Source organism: Kogia breviceps (assembly GCF_026419965.1).
Source record: "Kogia breviceps isolate mKogBre1 chromosome 20 unlocalized genomic scaffold, mKogBre1 haplotype 1 SUPER_20_unloc_6, whole genome shotgun sequence".
NCBI lineage: Eukaryota > Metazoa > Chordata > Mammalia > Artiodactyla > Physeteridae > Kogia > Kogia breviceps.
In genome coordinates this window covers 237,501-260,000 of record NW_026711572.1, presented here as the reverse complement: position 1 = coordinate 260,000, position 22,500 = coordinate 237,501, and positions in this window count along the sequence as shown.

The window sequence follows — 22,500 nt, the reverse complement described above, 5'->3', positions numbered from 1 at the left end:
CCTTTCTCCCTTCCTCTCTTTCTCTCTCCCTCTCCCTCACCCATCCCCACTCCCCCCCCCCATCCCCGGTCGGTCATGTGGCATCCTCATTTTCCACGAGAAGTCAGGAAGCCGGAAGCGATGTTGGACTGATGTTCGCATGCTACGGAATCCCCCTTCCCCGGGGATAGCTGCGCTGCTGAAGGGGATAGCCGCGTTGCCTCTGGCGGGCCGTGGCGGGTGGCGATGGTGTCTTTTCTTCTGTATGGATAGAAATGATTTGAAGAGGAGGCAGGATGGGCCTAGGTCCACTGACTCACACCAAGGCCCTTTGGGAGCTTTTCAGTGAATCGGGACGGAACATTGCTCTCCGTGCGGGGAGGGAACCGGGATGGGGCACCCCGAGATGGACCGCTTTGGCACACACGTGAGTTGGAATTTCAGGCGCTTTGGACGCGACGGGTGGGCTACCGGGACGCTCTGCCGCTCTGCCTCCCCGCCTCTCCCTCCCTCTTCTTCCTGACCTGAAAGGAGGACCAAAATCTTCCTCCTCCAGAAGCTCAAGCTCAAGCTCAAGCTCAAGCTCAGAGCCCGCCGTTTCGTTTCGAGTCAGTGAATTCTGGCTTGGGCTTCTCCTGCGTGTGTGTGTGCGTGTGTGTGTGTGGTGGTGGTGGTGGTGGGGGGGGGGGGGGCACAGTGCACGCGTCCCCCGGCCGTGGGTTGCTCTCTTCTCGAGCTGTCTCTTGGGGACAGGAACTTCTCAGGCGACAACTCAGAAGGATCGTGGAGGGAACATCGTTTTTCCTCCCTCTCCCACGACTGATCGATGCGGACGTACACACGGGAATCTCGCGCCCCCCTTCCCCGCCCCAACTGAGAGGAGTCACCGGTACGTGGACATCCTTGCGGTCACAGACGCTCTCCGTGGCTCTTCTATGTGGCCGGGCTCCCTGGCCTTCCTTCACCGCCCCCGCCCACCCCCCGATGAAGTTGCATCATCGTTCGTAGTGTCAATGCTGTGAGGAGATAAGCTTTTCGAAATAAAATTCTCCCCGCCTTTCCTTCCCAAGGGCACCGTGAACACCTACCTACCTACTCTCGTGTGCAGTGCTTATGGACCCAGCTGGAGCAGAGGACCCTCTCCGACACACCCACGGACTCACTTGCTCCGAGTCGTCGGGGAGAGGGTGTTTGGTTCTGTGTTTTAAACTGGTGGGCCGATGACACGTCATCTCCTAGGAAGCCACCGGGTTCACCTCACCGGTTCGGGTTCGGTGGCGTGAAGTACATTTACATCCTCCTTAGGTTTGACTCTGAAAGTCTTGGGGCCCTGAGTAGGACGCCCCCAAATGTGCCTCCGTGGCGTACGGATGTTTTGGAATTAGAGTGACAACACCACACCGCGAGAGGGACGCTCTGACTCTCCTTTACTTCTCCCCTCTGAAATCGGGAAGAAAATCTCTCACGTGAAAGGGGAGGGGGGCGGGCGGGAGGTGTAGGGATCACGACGAACTGAACTGAACTGAACTGCTTTCATGTCTCCTGAAATGTTCACGAATCATCTAAGTAGGATTGCTCATGACAAACAGAGGACATAGGTGTGGACGAGATAAGAATGTTTAAGGGGAACTTTCCCCCCAGTGCTTGTTTTCTGTAGGCCGACTTCAAGATTTTCCAGCATCTCTGGTCATCTCTGGGCTTACAGCTTGGCTAAGTGCCATGACAGGGTGAAATCTCAGCGAGTGTCTACATCATCGCCACATAAGATAAAATACTGAAACGTTCATGGCTCCACAAGTCTGAGGGTCTCCCTTCTTTGGACCTTTTACGGAGGAGAGACTGAGCATGTTCGGTTCCACGCCTAGCTAGATCTTGTGCTTTAGGGAAAGACTGTACTAGGTAGGAGCCTTGACTTCTACACAGTATTCCATGTTCACGCTGCTCACTGCGGTTGGCTTCCTTACTTTCACTGAAGGAAAAAAAAAAAAAAAAAGAAAGAAAAGAAAAAAGACAGTGTCCAAGGACGAAGCATTGTAAAGAAGGAACGTGTGTGGTCCTTCTTTAAGGACCTGAACCTGATGTCGCCATCCTCATGGGAGGAAGAGGACTTTTTTTTTTTTTTTTTTTTTTTTCCGGGGGGTGGGGGGGTGGGGGGGCGCGCGGGTGGAGGCAAATTAGGAAGTATGGAGATGAGGTTTGGGGGAAGGAGCGAGAGGTTTTAGTCCTAAAGGTAGTCATTTCTCAATGGGAAAGAAAGAAATCAAGGGAAAAGCTAAAAATGGGCACAGACGATTGGAAAAGGCGTGTGAAGAAAAGAGGCTTTCGAAAGGAATCAGATCTGTGGTCAGGACTGGATGAGGATGGATACAAAGACAGAAATGACTTTTCACATCAACATTGAAACCAGTGCCAAATTAAGATTTAGTTGCCTCTCTCTGTTCAAAGGACCAGGTTTGGGTTTAGGGTTTGGGTTTTTCTTCTATCGGTCTGCTCTGTCCATCATGAGAGATTAGATTAGATTAGGAAAGGATCTTTTCCTTTATCTTTAAGGAGGGAAAGAAAGAAAGAAAGAAAGAAAGAAAGAAAGAAAGAAAGAAAGAAAGAAAGAAAGAAAGAAAGAAAGAAAGAGAAAGAAGGAAGGAAGGAAGGAAGGAAAGGAAGGACGGAAGGACGGAAGGAAGGAAGGAAGGAAGGAAGGAAGGACGGAAGGAAGGAAAGAAGGAAGAAAGAGAGAGAGAGAGAGAGAGAGAGAGAGAGAGAGAGAGAGAGAGAGAGAGAGAGAGAGAGAGAGAGAGAAAAGCTTATGTCTTTGTCAAAAGTCATCACTTATTTTCTAGGCTGCCTTTATCAGGTCTCGGAGGACTCACATCGACTTCGTCCTCTCGATAGTCAAAGAACCAGGTCTGGCTCAGAACTGAAAAAGAAGCTTCTCTCTCTGCCTAGCAAGTCTTTCCTTGGGATGCTGGTGACATGCCTAAGGAAGCACTGTTTCACGGTGACCTATCATCTGATGAAGTGCCTTACGATCTTTTGGATATTTTGGACACACTTGCCCCCAAATTGAAGGACCGATGAAGTCCTTTGGACTTAGAGATAGGATCCAGGAGGAGAGGGCCCTCCAAGTAGCTCAAAAAATAAAAAATGTGTTCTCTCTCCTGAGAAATGAGAGAGATGAAACTGACTAAGTTTCTTGGGGAGGTTCGATGACACGGGAAGCGTTGTCCAAAGAGGAAGGAACGACGTGAAGTCTTCTTTGGCTTGTGTCTGTACACCGATGTGTTCTAACGGTTCCAGAAATGATGGGATCTTTCTTCCCGGAAGTCTTCTCTGCCCTGGCATAAAGGGCTGTCTGTCGTCGTCAAAATGGAGGCTCACACGAAAGGGACTGTACCCAGTATCACGGAGATGTTCTAACCGACTTTCACGCCGAGGCGGCAACAACAGCCCGTTGAAAGATGGTGGGGGTGGCGGGGCACACGTGGGTGGAGCAAGTCCATTCTGTCCTTTCAGCATCCGGTCGGGGCTATGGCAGACGGGAGACGAGACGAGACGAGACGAGATGAGACGAGACGAGACGAGACGAGACGAGACGGCGGCCCAGCCGGTTGCTCCCTGGCCAACCTCCCCCCTGCCCCTCCCCTTGCATTCCTTCACCCGCCCATCCCACGGTGTCTTGAAGAGGAGTCCGATTGTCAATAGACGTGGGCAGGAAGATTTTCTACGGTCTACCGGCAACGGGAACGGCGACGTCTGACCTCTCGTGCTTGTAACCCTGGGGGGTGGGGGTGGGGGTGGGGGGGAACGTTTTTCTCTCTGGAAAGAAAACCTCCTCTCTCTGGATCCTCGGACCCCCAGCCACTGGACTTCATTCCACTGCCACTTATTTATTTATTTATTTTTGTGGGATGCGGGCCTCTCACTGTTGTGGCCTCTCCCGTGGCGGAGCACAGGCTCCGCGGCCATGGCTCACGGGCCCGGCCGCCACGCGGCGTGTGGGATCTTCCCGGACCGGGGCACGAACCCGTGTCCCCTGCATCGGCGGGCGGATCCTCAACCACTGCGCCACCGGGGAAGCCCTCCACTGCCACTTCGTAGGGGTCATCCAAACATTCTTGTGACCGTGGCTATGTTTTCCGTGTGGGTTGAGGTCTTCCCTCACCGCAAGCCTGATGTCCTCACCGTGGCACAGAGACTGTTAAAGAAACGAAATGTGCTTGCCGCCTGGGGTCTGCCTTCCACAGGCTTCCGGGTGATCAGATCGAGGCACCCCTTTCACTGGGCAAATCCTACAATTCTTCACAGAAGCTCTTGAAAACTTTTTTGGAACCGGCACTCGTCCAGTCACGCTCAATCATCAGGCAGGGCCGGCAGAACCGATGGAAAAACTGGACTCCAAGAAGAGCAAGAATGACTTCCATGGGGTTGAGTGACCTGAGGAGGAGGAGGAGGAGGAGGAGGAGGAGGAGGAGGAGGAGGAGGAGGAGGAGGAGGATGTGTATGACTACTTGTGTAAAATGGGACTGACTGGGGAAGCGGGGGATACTTAGGGGGTTGGGTGGGATGAACATATACACATTACTGTACATAAAATAGGGAATCAACAAGCATCTCCTACTATAGAGCACAGGATACTCTACTCAATACTTTGTAATAACCTATGAGAGAAAAGAATCTGAAAAAGAATCTTTTCAAAATTATTTATTTATTTATTTATTCATCCATTCATTCATTTATTTATATTGCGGTATGCGGGTCTCTCACTGTTGTGGCCTCTCCCGTTGTGGAGCACAGGCTCCGGACGCACAGGCTCACGGGCCTAGCTGCTCCGCGGCATGTGGGATTTTCCCGGACCGGGGCACGAACCCGTGTCCCCTGCATCGGCAGGCGGACTCTCAACCACTGCGCCACCGGGGAAGCCGCTAAAATATATATGTGTAGATATAGATAGATAGATAGATAGATAGATAGATAGATAGATAGATAGATAGAGATTTATAAAAATCTCTGTCTCTCTGTCTCTCTGTCTCCGTCTCCGTGTCTCTCTCTCCTCTCTCTCTCTCTCTCTCTCTCTCTCTCTCTCTCTCTATATATATATATATATATATATATATATATATATATATACATACATACATATATATATATATATACATATATGAGAGAGGGAGGGAGGGAGAGAGAGAGAGAACTGAATCACTGTGCCGTATACCTGAAACTAACACGACATTGTAAATGAATTATATTTCAAATATTTTTAAAAAAAATCTGGAAAAAAAAAAAAGAGAGGGAGTGGGATTAGGACTGATGGTTAAATCTTTTGTTTTCCACATACAAGGGAAACAGAAACAAACAAGGAAAACCCAAGTTTCTTTTTTTATTTTTAAAGATGGATATCCATTTGGTAACTTATACCTCTGTCAGCAGGATGGAATCACTGATCTTTTTCTCCTTACCTTCCTTAATTCAGAAACTCTCAGTGAGGCTTCTTATTTCCTTGGCGATACAGCTATTTGCATACGTTACCTGGAGGCCAAAATTATGTTTCCATGAGACAGGGATACACACTTCTGGATATGAAATTCTGGTGCTACTCGTTTCCCTTAGGGTGTTGTTCTTAACCTGAAAACGGGACTGCATCCCGAAGTTTTGTGAGTTCCCTTCAATCTCTGGCTACGACTCTCTCCATGAATGTTGGCCATTTTCTCCCACCCTTTTGGCTTGGCATCACTGAGGCCTAAAACGGCCTTTTGCCTGAAGCCCTGCAGACGGAAGCTAGAGAACTTGATGAAAACCTTAGAGAAACGGCCACAACGGCTCCTATGGAAAGAATCCTCGTGCCTGTTTCTGTGAGAGCCACTCCGAAATTTGAACCAAACACCCGACGACATCATCAGAGGTATTTCAAACTTCTAAAGTTACTTCGACCCTGACATCTAGAAATCTCCTTCACACACACACACACACACACACACACACACACACACACACACACACACACACGAGTCACCAGCTCAGCTTTAATATGTTCCAAGGAACTTTCAGAGGAGGGAACTGTTGAGCTCCCAGAGTAGGCCGCCCCAAAATGTGCCTCCATGCTCTATTGATTATTTTGAATTCAAGTGACAAGAACCGGCCAGCACAAGAGGGACACACTGGCCCTCCTTTCTGTCCTCCTGCGGAGGAAGATCTCAAGTGAAGACATCTGCTTCCACACATGTCCATGATTCTCAAATGGTGTAGTGGGGTTTCCAGGGTCAGGAAAAGGAGGGGACACCTTTTGCCTGGAGAAAAGGCCTGTTTCTCACACGTCCTCCTCCCGTCACCTCCTCTCTCCCTCCTTCCCTCCCTGCAGTTTGGAGGGGGCAGCCTGAGGGTGGCGAAATTGGGGAAAGAAAAGAGAAAAAGCCATTCATTAAAGAGAAGCTCGAGGCAAAGTCAAAGGCTCCGACCTGACCGGAGAGCTTTCTGCATTTGAATCGAGCGATTGAACGAGGCCCTGCGGAATGAATCGTCCGGACCTCCCCTCCCCCGCTCCTGGCAAAGGTCAGTCCAAGGGGACTTAGGAAGGAGCTCTGGAGAAGGAACGGGGGTGGGGGTGGGGGTGGGGGCGGGACCAACAGACAATAGCCGCTGCCTGCCTGCCTGCCTGCCTGCCTGCCTGCCTGCCTGCCTGCCGGGTTGAGGCCTGAGGGCTGAGGGCCACGCCGCCTCCTGTAACACAATCCCTTCCAGGAAACTGCTGTGATGACTATGTGGCAGTGAATCATCAAATCCGAACTCTCTTGGCCTATTTCTGCAAAAGGCCCGAGTCTCAGCTATGACAGATTCTCTGGATTTCTTCGCACATGGACTGACCCGCACCCTCCCATTCTGTCAGATCCTCCTTTGTACACACACCTCCACTGGAAGGGCTCTTTGGCCTCGTCCAGAAAAAGAACAAGCAAAAACAAACACACAAACAGACTGAAATGATGTGTCGGTATTTATTGGAAAGAAACACGCTCCTCTCACATACTTGAGGGCAGGAAGCGGAAGGCAGGTTCTCGGCCGGAGGGGGACGGGAAACCTGAACCGACGTCGGTCAGCGGGCCGCCCCCCCCACCCCCCTTCTCTCCCACGTCACGTGGGCGTCCCTGCCCTGCTGTTGATATTTCACTTGGGAAACTTCTGTAGGCCGGCCGAGATGCCAGCTTGCTGTCCTGCTGCTTCATGTCCATCTATCTCTGTCAGCCATGCCCAAAAGGCACGTGAAATCATGGAGAGCAAATAGCACACCCAGAGCTCTCTCTCTCTCTCTCTCTCTCTCTCTCTCTCTCTCTCTCTCTCTCTCTCTCTCTCCCCCCCCCCCGTGTGTGTGTGTGTGTGTGTGTGTGTGTGTGTGTGTGTGTGTGTGCGCGTGTGTGTGTGTTTGGATTTCCCAGGAACCTATGAGGGAGCAAAGGGAGGGCTGGGTGAAGGAATCCTGGGTGCCTGTCATCGCACACCCTGCAGAGCACCATTTATTTCCATCTCCATATCTGAAAGACACTTAGTCCTCATTTCAGCAACTTGATGGTGATTCCCCTTCTAAATACATGACAAAACCTATGAAGTACTGGACTCATTGAATCTGTAGCTGCTAACAGGGTCCAGGGAGTTTTCAATCAATGGCAGGAAAAGAAATGATCCTGAACATAAAACTGCCAAGAATTCCTATGGATGGAGTTATCGTGGACCGACCACTGGTGAGACGTGCCATGGGGGCTCGCGTTGGACAGACTGGAATGGGATAGGTAGAGCCAGTCATCCCATGTTTTACCTCGAGCTGCAGAAGCAGAGAATATCATCTAAAAGCCTACCTTCATGGTATCTCAGTGCTCAGGGCTCTTCCTTCTCAGGGATCTTGTGTTCTGTAGGGATAATTCACGTGCTGGGGCAGTAGGTTCCCAGTATCATCTTGTGAAATGGATTAAATGATGTCTTCCTTTTGAAAAGATAAAGACTATTTGGAAAAGTTATTAACAGTGAACGCGTGACGTTATCCTCTCTGATCTATAAAGTAGAGTTGACCGTTGAACCACCAACATGGAGGGTTACGGCTGCCGACCCCGACCCCACGCGCTGTGAGCGTCCATGGATAACTTCACACTCAGGGCCCTGTATCTGCGCTTCCACCTCCGGGGACTCAGCAACCGACCACAGATCCTGCAGTGCCATAGTGCACACCTATGGAAAATATCCACCTATGAGTCACACGCACACGCACACACACACACACCCACACACACACCCACACCCCCACACACCCACACACATCACCCCCACCGCCCCCCCACAGACACACACTTCACAGTGCTGTTGGGCAACGGCCCTAGCACAACCTGAGAGCCTTCGTGGTATTCGGACTCCATTACCTTTGGTGTGTGTGTGTGTGTGTGTGTGTGTGTGTGTGTGTGTGTTCGTGTGTTCTTTTACCTTTAGTTTTGAGGACAGAGGTAGGGCCGAAAAGAGGTGAGCAAAGCCTTCCCCTGGAACCTGAGGAGGTGTTTAAGGGTTCTGGTTGGCAGATCACCAGTGTGCTGAGTGCCAGGTCCTGGGGACAGAGCTTCTCGAAAGAAAGAATGTGCTTCTTTGTGTCTTGGTGACCTGCCGACCGACCGACCGACCGACCGACCCTGGTGGGATGTGGAGCCCATCCGTGGGAAGGGCCCTTCTCGCCTGGGTCTCGGGAGGATCCTGGGTGCAGAAAGCTCCGCCCTCTACCTTGTATTTTGCCCGTGGAGTGGAGTTGGACGGTGTTTCTAAAGACTCACGCCGGGATACCAGGTTCTGCCGATTCCGGGACCGAAATAGGTCCTGCTCCATCCCCTCTCTCCCTCTCCCCTCTACTGCCTTCGTTCAGGCTCGCACCTCACCGGTCTCTGTCCTGGCTGGGCCTCTGACGACCCTGCCGGCCTCTACCCTGGCCCCTGCTCCCTTGGTTTCCGTGCCGCGTAGAGAGCCATGGTCCTCAAAAGGCAACTGGTCACCTTCTCCCTTTTGTGGAGTCAGTCCTGGCATGGCTCCTCCTGGCCTGGACGTTAACATCACGTGCAACGACTGACAGACTGTGTCCTTCCTCCCGGCCTGATCTTCTACAGGCTCCCCGCCGAAAAGGGGGGGTAAAAGTCCGCGTGTCTTCCCAAAGTTGAAGATTGGACACGCCTGCCTGGCCGATCGATTCCTAGCTCCGCCACTTGGGAAACCTACTGGATCTTCTGTCGAGACCGCAGAGACATCTTCCTTCGCGGTGCGGTCGTCGGCAGCGGTTCTCTAAGCCGGCCCCGACCGTGTCGGAAAGATGTGTCCCTCCGCCTGTCGAGGACCCGACGAGAGTCAGATACCTTAAGCTCGGTGACTTCCCTGCTGTCTCCCTTTCTGTGGCACAAGCCCATATCCCTGGGTGAGCCCTGTCTTCGCGTGGGCGTGACTTGGCACCACGGTCCGGAGGTCGTGGTGGAAGATCGTGTGCCCACGAAGAAGAGATCCTTGCTCCCGGGGGGGGGGGGGGGGGGGGCGGGGGACGTGGACTCTGGGCATCTAGCGTCCATCTTCTCCACGTTCTTCTGAACCCTGCTCTCCCTCTTTCCGCCCCACAGCTCGCCTGATGGTTCGTGGGGAGATGACATCCCAGCCGGCGAGAGCCAAATGATCTTCCCAACGCACGAGAAAAGGAGAGGCGCGGGCCCGGATCCGTCTTAATTTTCTATGCCTAAGAATTTCTAAGAGTTCTCATCCTCCTTTGGCATCGCCCGCGCCCCCCACCCACCCACCCCCCCCTCACCCACCCCCACTCACACCCCCCCCCCCCCCCCCACACACACACACTCCGCACCCCCGCCAGAGTATAGTTGCTTTTTCAGATTGCCTCTCTTTGCTCAGATCCAACAGAAGAGATGTTAGGTTCGGACGCTTCTCTGGGTCTTTCTTTGTTTTCTTAGGAGGGCTCCCCGTGTCGCATGAAACTCAGAAGAAATACATGCGTAAGCTTCTCTCCTTGTGAGTCTGTTATAACACGTGGAAGATCATTTAAAGATCCGGAGGAGGCAAACTAGGATTCACGCACCCAAAGTGGAGCCGGGTGGCCGGTGGGAACGGGGTTCCAGGTGCCTTCCTGTTTGGGGGAGGGGGAGATCTCCCCCTCTACCCCTCTTGAGTTCCTGTGGCTGGACTCATTCTAAAATGGGCCCGATGGGCTTCCCTGGTGGCAAAGTGGTCGAGAGTCCGCCTGCCGATGCAGGGGACACAGGTTTGTGCCCCGGTCCGGGAGGATCCCACGTGCCGTGGAGCAGCTAGGCCCGTGAGCCGTGGCCGCTGAGCCTGCGTGTCCGGAGCCTGTGCTCCGCGACGGGAGAGGCCACAAGAGTGAGAGGCCCGTGTAATGCAAAAAAATAAAAATAAAAATAAAGTAACATGGGCCCAAGGCGCGGAGAGACGAAGGTGTGTGGGGGGAGCGGGGTGACCTTTCCTTTCATTCGAGGGCTGAGAAGTGGCTGAAGCGGGCGGCGTCTCTCCTGCTCAGACCGAGGAACGAACGGTACATGGGTGAGACAGACAGGGAACCGGACCGAGAGACTTAGGTTTTGGGGTGTGCCGTGAGCGAACGAGCGAGCGAAGGAAGAAGCTAAACAGAGCTCGGGTTTGCGGTGGTCCGCAGTGTTTGTCTCCGAAGGTTTCTCGGGCCCGAATGCCCTAATTTGCCGATCGCGGCGGCGGCCTCCTACCTCCAGAGGCAGGGAGTGCACCTTTCAGCCGAGAGATGGATGTCTCGCTTTCAGGGAGACACAGAGGAGAATCCCAGTGTCCCTCGGACAAACGTGGCTGCTTCTGGAGTCCCCCTTCGCTCAAAATCGTCAATGTGCCACGGAGGCCCGTTTTGGGGTGGCCGATCCTGGGCCCAACACCCTTCTCACGGAGAACAGGAATGGTCAGAATGGACGGTATCAAAGTCCAGGGCGCCACCAGCCTGTTTCAAAGACCTATCTGCCAGCAGCAGCTGTTAGCTGTAACCTCGTACTTTCCGAGTCCCCTCCACATACCCCCCCCCCGCCCCACCGCCGCCGCCGCCCCCGCCGCCACTTTGCCATCTTGGCCAATCCCAACGGATCCTCGCTTCACGAGCACCCTTACTGCTTGCCAGCTTCAGGGTGAACAGATCAGGTCGGCCGGCGGGGTGGTGGTGGTGGTGGTGGTGGTGGTGGTGGTGGTGGATCACGGTGGATGAATAGGAGGAGCGGAGAGGACGTGTAAGGCAGGGAATCTCTCCAAAGGTGGGCTCTTGGTGGGACGGAAACAAACGTTTTCTGTTTTCTTTTCTTTTCTTTTCTTTTCTTTTTTTTTTTTTTTTTTTTTTTTTTGTGGTACGCGGGCCTCTCACTGTCGTGGCCTCTCCCGTTGCGGAGCACAGGCTCCGGATGCGCAGGCTCAGTGGCCGTGGCTCATGGGCCTAGCCGCTCCGCGACATGTGGGGTCTTCCCGGACCGGGGCACGAACCCGTGGCCCCTGCATTGGCAGGCGGATTCTCAACCACTGCACCACCGGGGAAGCCCGGAAACAAACGTTTTGAATAGGGCACTGCCTGAGATTGGGTGAATCGGAGGGACCTCTACGGGGCCCCCCCCACCCCCTCCCCACCATGAAAGGGCCCCACACAAGCCTGCCCTTTTTACCCCAGTTGAAAACCCTCTCTAAAACCAGAAGGCCAAAAGAAGAATGACCGTGAGAGATCTGACCGGCCATCGCTTGGGACAACAGTGAGGCCAGTGAACCCAGTGAAAAGTGGACAGAGGGGCCTAGGTCCCTTGGCTCGACCCCTTCGCTGAGAAGCCAAAGCCTTTTACACGGGGATGAGCTTTTGCACACTTAGGTTTCTTCGGCCGGTGCAACGTTCACGAAACACGCCAAAGGAAGATGATCGAACGATGGACGTGTTTGTTGTCTGCCTGAGCCCACACGATACGAAATAGAAACTGGGGGAGGGTGTGTGTGCTGATGTTCGGGGTCTGGTGGGAGAAATCCTGGAGGGTTTTTGCCCTTAGGGTGCCTTGGTCTGGGGTTGACTTGTGTGCACTGAGAAAGAGGGCCGTTATTGAAGGCGCTGTGCAGATTTTGGACACCCTGATCCATGGAACCCTGAAGTTTGGGAACCTAGAAATCTTTTGGTCTGCATTTGAGTTGGAAATCATCTCCTCGACAGAAAGAAGTACATAGAAGGAGGAGGAGGAGGAGGAAGAGGGGGAGGGGGAGGGGGAGGGGGAGGGGAAATGGAATTGCATGAGCAGATCAGCCCTGGGGGCCTGAGTCTCAGACACACACAGACACACACACAGACACACAGACACAGACACAGACACAGACACACACACACACACACACACACACACACACACACACACACACACACGAGGCTCGCGGGAGTAAAAGAAGATGAACTTTTCCTCTGTGGACACCCACCCACGACTATACCTAGTTGTCCCAAGACGAGAAGCTCAGCTGTACATTGAACCCTTATCTGTTCCTGTGCTTTCTTGCCGAACATTCTCATGCGCTTCTTTCCCCTCGTGGAAGCACTTGGTATTCCCCACAGGTAGCCACCGTGGAACCAGCTGCTGATGATCCAAGAATTTGGAGGATTTCTGGAAATGATCAGTGATCCCGAGACAAACTCTCCCTTTCGTGATCCAAGCAACTCGGGGGGTGGGGGGGGTGGGGCTGCCTCTCACCCCCACCCCACCCACCGCCTTCTCCCTTGTGTACAAGCTATCTCTTTTAATTAAAAAAAAAAAAAAAAAAAAAAAAAAAAAAAAAAAAAAAAAAAAAAGTTTTGCCGTGCTAGCCTTAGAAGCCTTGTGGAAACGACCTTCATTTTTCTGGTACTGCTGTGCCAGAATCTGGAAAGGGCCTGGTAACAGGTACTGTATGTCTGTAGCTCCCTTCTAGAGCTGGCCTGTTTCTGCGTAGGGATCCGAGTGCCGCAATGAACTTGTGAGAGAGCTCTCTTGAATGGCTTAGAAGGGAGCACTCCGGAATTCAGTCCACTAGAAAGGGAAGGGACCCAAAGGTTTTAGGCAAGTTCAGGTGGTGATCTAGGCTGAACCCTTCAGCCGAGAATAGCCAAGGTCAAGGTATGGGTTTTATGAAACTAGGCATGTCTTTAGCGTGATCAGCGTTCGAGGTCATCCTTTCCTTCTATCTACGTCGACCCCAAATCCAGTAAGTTCACGGGAGTGAACCAGATTCGTCGGCAAGAAAAAGAACTTGGGGATGATGGCTGACATCATCGTCTGAAGTCTCAGGAAGTGTTCACGGGCCATCTCGTCGTCATGGGATCTCGAACAAGTGATGTCGATAGCTCTAGGTGCAGGAACTCCTTAAGAAGCGTTATGTTTTGTGGTATGTCTACTTAAAAACAGTCTCGCCCAGACCTTTTGGGTCACTTTAGAAACTTCAGAGTTGGCATAAGTGGAATGATGGGGAATTCGTGGAATGTCTGGATCCTTTCCAAAGATAACCTATGGAAACGTTCGTTCATGGCTCGACAAGTCTCAGTGGACCTACTTCTGTCTCCTTATTACAGAAAGACTAAAGATGTTTCGATGTATGAGTCCACACCTCTGGCATCACTCTGGGGAAAAGAAAACATTTTTAAAAAGTGACACTGTGTGAAAATGTATGCTGGTGAAATGGAATCATCCCTTTGCCAGTCCAGAATCACTGGTGTCACAGACGCCGTTCACCCTGGCTTCCTAGTTCCTGTTCATGACCGATTCAGGTTTCTGAGGGTTCCGAATTCTGATTGTCCTTTTCTTGTTTTCTTCTCCATTCGTGTCTCAAAGAACTTTACGTTCCAAAAATATTTTTTAACCTACCAAATCATAGATTGTCCGTTTGTCACAAAAACTTTTAGGTTGAGAGATCTTTTCTTTCTTCCTTCCTTCCTTTCTTCCTTCCTTCCTTCCTTCCTTCCTTCCTTCCTTCCTTCCTTCCTTCCTTCCTTCGTCCCTCCCTCCCTCCCTCTCCTCTCCTCTCCTCTTGTCTCCTCTCCTCTCCTCTCCTTCCTCTCTCTCTCTCTCTCTCTCTCTCTCTCCTCTTTCTTTCTTTCTTTCTTTCTTTCTTTCTTTCTTTCTTTCTTTCTTTCTTTCTTTCTTTCTTTCTTTCTTTCTTTCTTTCTTTCTTTCTTTCTTTCTTTCTTTCTTTCTTTCTTTCTTTCTTTCTTTTTCTTTCTTTCTTTCTATCCCCCAAGTCTGTGCGTTGTGTTTCTTTCACTTTGTTCTGTTCCTAGGTACTAGGGATTTCTTTTAAATTCCATTAGCTTAAATAAGGGGCTTTGCATTTTTTGGCGAAAGCACCAGAAATGTATTTTCTCATTGAGTGTCGGAATGTTGTTTGCCGTGGATGAGGCAGGCTCTCCTTCTGCCAGATGACTGACGATTGGATGGAGGACAAGAGTACACGTGAGTAGGATCACGAACACTTACTGACGTTTCAGAGGACCTTAAATGAAAAACAGAGAAGCCTAGCCTCCCCCCTCCCCGCCCTGTAAAATTCGTCTGAAGTGGAGAGAAGACCTTGTTAAAAAATCATTTTGCTTTTCGTTCGATCCACATGGTGCGTGGATTTCCTAGCAGAAACTTAAGCGAGGTGTGTGTTCATCATTCAGCAGAATTCTAATTCTCTAGTTCTAAGGAAAACTACTCCAACGCTTGAGGAAGTCACCTTCCCGTGCAATCCTTAGGGAAAGCTCCCACCAAATTTAAGGATAGGAAATTTGGTTTGTAAACAAACGAGAGTCTTCATTTGGCGACCTTTGGTAGAAGTGGGGTGGGGGGGTTGTCTCACTTTCCATGGTTCCACTGTGCACACATGTCAATGACTAGGTGAAATCGCACCAAGAGCCTAACTACGTGTTTCAAATGTCAGTTTCCGCGATGGATGAACGGTAGCTGCGTCAAGTTCAAAGTCTGCTGCTTCCCGTTCGGTCTGCGGTGACTCCACCGATAACAAACGTGCGTGCCCCGTGTCCGGGGACCGATCCTCTTTCAGAGCCTGTCGGTGATTGCCTGGCGTGTATGTGTCTGTTTCCCAGGTCACACGCAGTGTGTCGTTGTGTTGCCCCCCGCCCCGGTCTGGTCTCCCCCGTCCATGGAAAATAAAAAGAAAGAATTGCCCGGGAACGACGAAAGTGCGGCTAAGAAACCCAAAATGATGACGCTGGGAGTCATCACTTGGATGGGGTTAGGAGACACCTGGGCATGCCTAGGACAACGCTGCCACCGTGTGAGAGACCAGCGCAAGGAGAGCTGAAGAAAACAAAGAAAAAAAAGGAGGAGGAGGAAGGGGAGGAGGAGGAGGAGGAGGAGGAGGAGGAGGAGGAGGAGGAGGAGGAGGAGGAAGAGGGTGGGGGGCGGGCGGGGGTGCGGGTGGGGGGAGGACAGGCTGAAGATGTCTCCAGGCGATGACGTTGGTGAAACCGTTCCCATTCAGAAAAGCACTTCCAGAGAAGAGAGTTCAGGACCCAGAGGGCACAAAGGGTTATCGTGTTGGAGGCTGATCTTCAGTTAGGGGAATAACAAGCAAACACACAAAACCTAGGACTGCTTATCCAGATGTAGAAAAGATACCACGCCAAGAAGGCAGGCAGGAGAGCAATGTTGAAGATTGCTGTTCCTAGGACCTTCCAAAATGAATCGGAGGCTTTCATGGCATGCTTTCTGTGACGGTCCACCACTCAATAAATCGTACTTTGGCTCTCTTTTTATTTCTCTACCTTTTAAATGGTGAGCGAGTAAGAGAGTTTTAAAATGTTTTGATAGGATTTTTTTTTTTTTTTTTTTTTTTTTTTTTTTTTTTTTTTGTGGTACGCGGGCCTCTCACTGTTGTGGCCTCTCCCATTGCGGAGCACAGGCTCCGGACGCGCAGGCCCAGCGGCCATGGCTCACGGGCCCAGCCGCTCCGCGGCATGTGGGATCTTCCCGGACCAGGGCACGAACCCGTGTCCCCTGCATCGGCAGGCGGACTCTCAACCACTGCGCCACCAGGGAAGCCCCCTGATAGGATTTTTGAATGTCGTGGGAGAACGGTATTTTCCCCCCGTGGATGAACAAGATTGCTTTTTCGAGCTTCACCTTTCACGGTCATTTTAGGGTCCTGAACTGCCCTGCCAAGTGAGCCCTGTGTGTCGCTGTGTCCCTTCAGAAGGGTTGGTGCTTGATGACATCATGATATCGAAATCTTGATGGTTGACTTACAGGACCACTGTTGGGAGTTTGTTTGTCGTCTTAATCTTCCTTACCTACTGCACTCACGTGACTGTCCACTCTTTGTCTCACTTCTCTCTCCGCACCCCCACCCCCCACCCCCCACCCCCCACCCGGTCCTTCTCTCATAGATATAGACGTACGGGCACAGAGAGCGCTAACAGTGCGTCCGTACCTATCTCTCCATCGTTACAGGTGTTGGTACAGATAGACATGTACATGTCGTCTTTACCCCCTCCGTGGGCACTTAGTGGAGTTGCTGGGTCGCATGGTAGTTTTCTGTGCAGTGTTTTGAGGGACTTCCTTTCTGTTTTCCATACTGCTGTCTTTTGTCGGAGAGCCGTTCTCTCACCCGCCGGGTGACATCTCTGAGTCCTCCCTCCGGCGTGCCACGGTGGTGGTGGTCTCTCTCAGCTTGAAAAATACGTGTTGGATCGGGAGGAAGGAGGCACTTTTTCTGCTTGTACGAACTTGCTGTCGCAACTCCAGATCCTGTGCCTGTCCGAATATCTTCGTCCAGAGAGATGCGTGTGTGCGCTTTTTTCGTTGCCCCGTTGAATTCTTTCACTAAAAGAGGTTTTCTGTTTTATTTCTGTTTGTTTTGTTGTTGTGTTTTGTTTGTTTGGTTTTTACTAAGAAAGTTGTGTTCTTTCTTTCTTTCTTTTTTCTTTTTTTCTTTTTTTCTCTTCTTCTTTTTTTTCTCTAATGAAAATGTTCTGTTCTGGCCTCCTGCCCACTTTTCTCACTGGGTCGCTTGTTTTCTGGAGGCTGAATTGTGTGAGGTCTTGGTCTGTTTTGGATAGGCTCCCCTGACGGGATGTGCTTGGGCTTGTCCTAGGCCTTTATACGTCCACGTCCACGTATACGTATGCCACAAGCGTACGTAATGTGTGTACGTATGCGATACGTGCACGCTTTTCTCTTTGTTTTAAAGGCCAGAGAAGTTCTACAGCTTGACTTCTTGGTTGGTATGGTTTGGTGTGGTCCTGGTGGGACTACGGTTCGCTGTCAGTACTCACCGCACTCCACACACACACGCACGCACGCACACGCACACACACGCTCACACACACTCGCACTCAGAGTGTTGCCTTGTGTCGACGTACCGGAACTCAGTTTCTTTAGTGGATGGCTATTGACTCCACCCTCGCCCCCTCCCCACCAGCCGCCCGCATTCCCCCAACCCCCGCCTCACCCGCCCCCACCCCCCCCACCCCCGCCCGGCCCGTGATGGATCGTGGTCAGTCCGTTATGAAATCCATGTTCTCGTGACCGCAAGTGCATTTTCCCCACCCTCGCAGCACCCATGTGTTGTCTTTGGACGAATTCCTGCGTTGTTCCCTGAGCGCTTGCCTGGTTTCGGTTTGCCAGTCCCCGACTTCCGTCCCTCTCTCTCTCCCTCCCTCCCTCCCTCCGTCCGTCCCTCCGTCCTTACATCCGTCCCTCCGTCCCTCCGTCCCTCCATCCGTCCCTCCCTCCTTCCCTCCCTCCCTCCCTCCCTCCCTCCCTCCCTCCCTCCCTCCCCCCCGTCCGGGCAGCCGGGGATCTTGCTCGTGCCCCTCTGGGCAACCCGTGCCGGGCGCCCCGGGCCCCGCCGGCGTCTCCGCGGGATTTCCCCCCCGCCCAGGAATCGCGTTGGGGAGCGCGTCTCCTCCGAGACAGCCTCCCGGCGACATCTCCCCGGCTTCCCCCGCCCCCCACCCCCCCACCCCCGTCTGCTGCCCGGGTCGCACCGTGTCGTGTCGTGCCGACCGGGGAGCTAGCTCCGAGATGGACGACACGGGGCCGCCGCGCCAGACGCCCGCCGCCTCGTCCCGGGCTGAGCTCGGGCGTTTGGGCGGCCCGGCGCTGCCGCCGCGTCCTCGGTGGCCGGCCGGCGACAGGGATCCGGCCCGGGGACGTTGGAGCCGGTTGTCGGGAGCCACCTGGCGGCCGCTTTTATATTGTCCCTTGTCTCTGGAGCTTCGGCGACCTTCGTGAGGGCTGTGAGTCGGCCGCCGGGCCCGAGGCAGAGTTCCGGCAGCCAGGCGACGCTGGTGGCCACTGTCCCGGTGGCGCCCAGGCGTGGGCGCCTCCTGCTGTCGCTTGAGATTGGGCGTGCAGGTCTATGAGGGTGTGACCGTCGCCGCGCTCTCGAGCCGCTCTGGGGGACCGCCTGGCCCGGTCGACCAGCATCCGTCCGCTCCCCTCCGGCCGCGGGGACCGACCCGGCCACCCGACACGACCTGGGCCGGGCCGCCGCGGTGGGAAGGGAGAGGGTCTTCCGCGCCCTCCGGAGCGCCTGCGGATGGGCGGTCGGTCGGGCTTTCTCCTGGCTCACCCTTTGGAGCGTTCATTCCCCGACCCCCCCCACCCTCCCTTCCTCTCTTCCGCGGTCCCCACAGCGCCCCGCTCCGGAAGGTGGGGGACCGGCCCGGGCCCGTGCGTTTAGGTTAGGCCGGTGGCGGGCGCGACGGGCTCGGTGGCGGGCGCGCGTGGGGCCCCTCCCGGTGGTCGGATTCTTTCTCACCGATGTTTGGCCGAGTCGGACTCGGGAGGTGGGGACCGGCCTGGGCCGCGAGGGGTGACCCGGAGAGACCGGCCCGGGCCCGGGCCCGGGTGCGGTCCCTCCCTCGTGGGCTCTGGTCGCCTGGGAGGCGCCTCCCGGGGCAAAATGTTTCCAAGTGCCCCTGGGTCCGTGGACGTGGACGGACCGGGCCTTGCTCGCGCGGGTGGCCGGGGAGGGCGCACCCGGCCCTTCAGCGTGCCCACGGGGGGTCCTGGTCGGCGGACTTTGAGTTTTTTCTCACCCTCCCTCCCCCGCCCCCTCTCCTCCACCCGCCGCGAGTCCCGGCCGGGGTGGGGGTGGGGACCGGCCCGCCCGAGCCGTCCTGGGTGGCCCGGATAGGGCGGCCCGGGCCCGGGCGCGGTCCCCCGTGGGGCCCGCTCGTCGGAGACGGCCGAGTGAGATATTTCTTTTCCTTTCACCAAGTCTTGGCCCGGAGACTCGGAGGGACCGGTACCTGCCCGTGCGGGTGAACCGGGGAGGGCGACCCGGCTCGCGGCCCTCTCCCACGTTTGCCCGCCCCGCTTGGCCCGCCCCCCCCCTCCCCCCCACCCCCCCCCCCCACTCCCCCCAAGCTCCTCGGGTCGACCAGATGGCCCCGAGAGCTCCGGGGCTGGTGTGGATGGGGAAGTGTTGGGGACAGGCGGCCGGACCGAGGTCCCGGGGACCCCCCCTGCGACGCGTGCGTGGGCCCCGCTGCCGGGCGCCGTGATTTTTTTCGCCCGAAATGGGCCTTTTTTGCCACCAGATAGGTGCTGACACGGTCTTCTCTGGCGTCTGTCGCTGAGGACTTTGGGAGTCTGGACGCGCGCAGGGTCCTGGGCTTTGGATCGCCGTCTGGTGGCCGAGCCGACCCTCGCCACTTGAGCCGCCCGCCTGGGCCTGCGCGCCGGCTCTCGTGTGTGTGTCCGGCTGACCCGACCCGCGGTGCCGCCTCCGGTCTCTGGCTCACCCGAGGGCGGCGGGGCGTTGGGTCTTCTACCCCGTGTGACTCCCCTCCCCGCCGCAGGCACCCGGTGGTGGCTGAGACGACGACCCCACCCCGCAGGCTCCGTGCCACGTGTCAGGCGTTCTCCTCACTCGCGGGGTCGTCGGCCACTTTTGCCTGAGAGGAGAAAAAAAAAAAAAAAAGAAAGAGGGGGTTTGGGGTGCCGCCGGTGAGGCCGAAGCAGGCTCCTCTGGTGATGGTCCTCGCTGTGCGTGCCCCTCCCCTTCGGGGCCTGGTGGTCCCTGGCTCTCTGGCATGACTGATCGATGTGGTGATGTCGCGCTCTCCTGGGCCGGGCCTTAAGGTCGCGCCAGACGAGGGACGGACGTTCTTGGCGAACGGGACCGCTCTTCTCGTTCTGTCCGCGGGCCTCCCCGCCTCTCTCCTCACGCTCTCCCGGCCTGTCGAGGGGTGTGGGGAAGGGCAGGGGTGGTGGTCCCCGGCCCTGACCTTCGGCCTCCCGCCCCCTGCCTCACGGCGTGGGTGGCGGGGCCGTGGTCCTCGGACGCAGCAGACGCTCTCGCTTCGCCTCCTCGGCGTGTTGCCCCCGTGGGCGGTCCTCCCCGCGTTGGTGGGGGGGTGCCGTCCCGCCGCTGCGCCGCGCGCCCCTGCCGGTGCGTGAGCGTGCCTCGTTCGATCCTCTGTGGTGCCCCTGGAGCGCTCCAGGTCGTCCCTCAGGTGCCCGAGGCCGAGCGGTGGTGTCGTTCCCTTCTCCCAGCGTGCTCCTCGGGGTCCCCGCCGCCGCGGTGGTGCGTCCCGTGAGTGGCTCTCTTGGGGGGGTCGAGACGGTAAGGGAGGCGTGCCTCTGTTTTCCCTCCCTCGGTTGGGGGAAACAGGGGCCGCCTCGTCGCGGTCGTCCTCCCACGGTGTTGCTGTGGCACGGGGGGACTGACTCGGGCCAGGCGAGCGTCCGCGTGTGCCCACCCTCCCCCCCCACGTGTGTGTGTGTTTGTGGCGGTCGGGGGGGAGGGGGTCGCACGCGGGCGTGGGTGGCGAGCGCGTTGGGCCGGGGCCTGTGAGAGAAGGGGGTCTTTCCGCCCCTCTCGGGCGTGCTCCCTCCTCTCGGGGCCCCCGATGGACGGGCCTGGGGGCGGCGGAGGTTGTGCCCCCGGCTGTGGCCGCGAATGCTCCTCTGGGCCTCGTGCTTACCCATACCGCAGACCCCTCTCCCAAACCCCGCCCAGTCGTGGACTTTGGCGGCTCGTGGAGCGCCTCCGTGGGCGGGCCCGAAGGGGAGACGATGGGTTGGGGGGACGACGCCCCCTCGGTGAGGAAACCTCTAGCGATCCGAGAGGGAGCCTTGGGGTACCGGACCCCCCAGCCGCTGCCCCTCCCGCGCGTGCAGTGGCCACGGTGTTGGCGACTGCCAGAGCACGTGGGCGGAGCCCCTCGCCTTCGCGGCGGGAGGGTTCTCTGCGCCGGCCCCGCGGTGGGGCCGGGCGCCGCTCTTTGCCTACCGCGGCCCGCGCCTCCCCCCTCTGAGTCGGGGGAGGGTCCCGCCAAGGCCGGGCGTCCGGCGCGGGGCCGCGCGTGCGCGTGCGCGTGCGTGTGCGTGCGCGTGCGGTGACACACCCCCCTCTCGGTGGCGAGGCCGAGGGGGGCGGGCGGGGACGCCCGGGCGTCCCGACGACTCCCTAGTCCCGCAGCCGCGAGGAGCCCGTCGCGCCTGCCCTCGCCGCGAGTCGGCAGCCGGTGGCGGTGTTGCGGGCACGGTGCGGGCCGCCTCGCTCGGGGGCGTTCACCCGGGGCGCGGGCCCCGGGGGTCGGACTCGGACGACGGCGGATCTGGCGAGGACGGAGGGGTTTGAGCTCGGTTGGACGGACGGGGTCCCTCCGCGGTACGCGGGGGGACCGTCGCACGCGGGGCCTGGCGGCGGGGCCGGGTCGTGGGAGGCCCCGGGGTGGCTGGGGCCGGCCGGCGTCTCAGGCGTCGTGGGACCGCCCTCGTGTGTGTGGCGGTGGGACCCCGCGCTTGTTTTCCTGGTGGCCCGGTCGTGCCTCGGCACTTTCCCTCCCTGGGCGGGCGCCCCGCGCCCCTGCCCCGCGGCCCTCGCCGTGTGCGCGTGCCGCCCCCTCCCCGTCGCCGTCGACGCCGCCGCCGCCCCCTCCCCCGGCCCACCCCACCCCACCCCACCCGGCCGCACCGCGTCCCCCTTCCACCGTCTGGGACCGAGCCGTCCTCGCCCACGTGAGGGTGTCGCCCCCCCCCGCCACGGCCGCCTCGGCCGGCGGGCGGCGTCCCCGGGTGGAGAGCTCACGGTTCCCGAGGCGGAGAAGTCGGGCGCGGCAGCGGAGGGGTGTGTGTGTGTGTGGTGGGGGGCCCGCGAGGTGGGGCGGACCGGTGCGCGCGCGCGGGAAGAGTGTTGTCGCGGGCAGGCCGCGGCTCGTGGGTGTTTGGCGGGGGGAGGTCGCGAGCCCCGCGAGGGGGGACCCGTGGGGGGGCCGAGGAAAGGCCAGTCGGCGTCCTGGGTGCCGCGGGACCGCCCCTGCGCTGGAGGCCTCTGGCGGTGAGACCCCGTGTCGTGCCCCGGTGGCCGACTCGCGTCCGGGCCCTTAGGAACGGGCACCCCCGCGGCGGCGTGCGGCCGCGCCCCCTCCCGCCCACGGCTTCTGTGACGTCGTCGTCGCGTCTCCGCGACGGCGGGCGAGCCAGCCGCGCCCCGTCGGCCCTCTCTCCCTTCCGTCGCTCTGCCTCGTCCGTCGCGTCTGCCGAC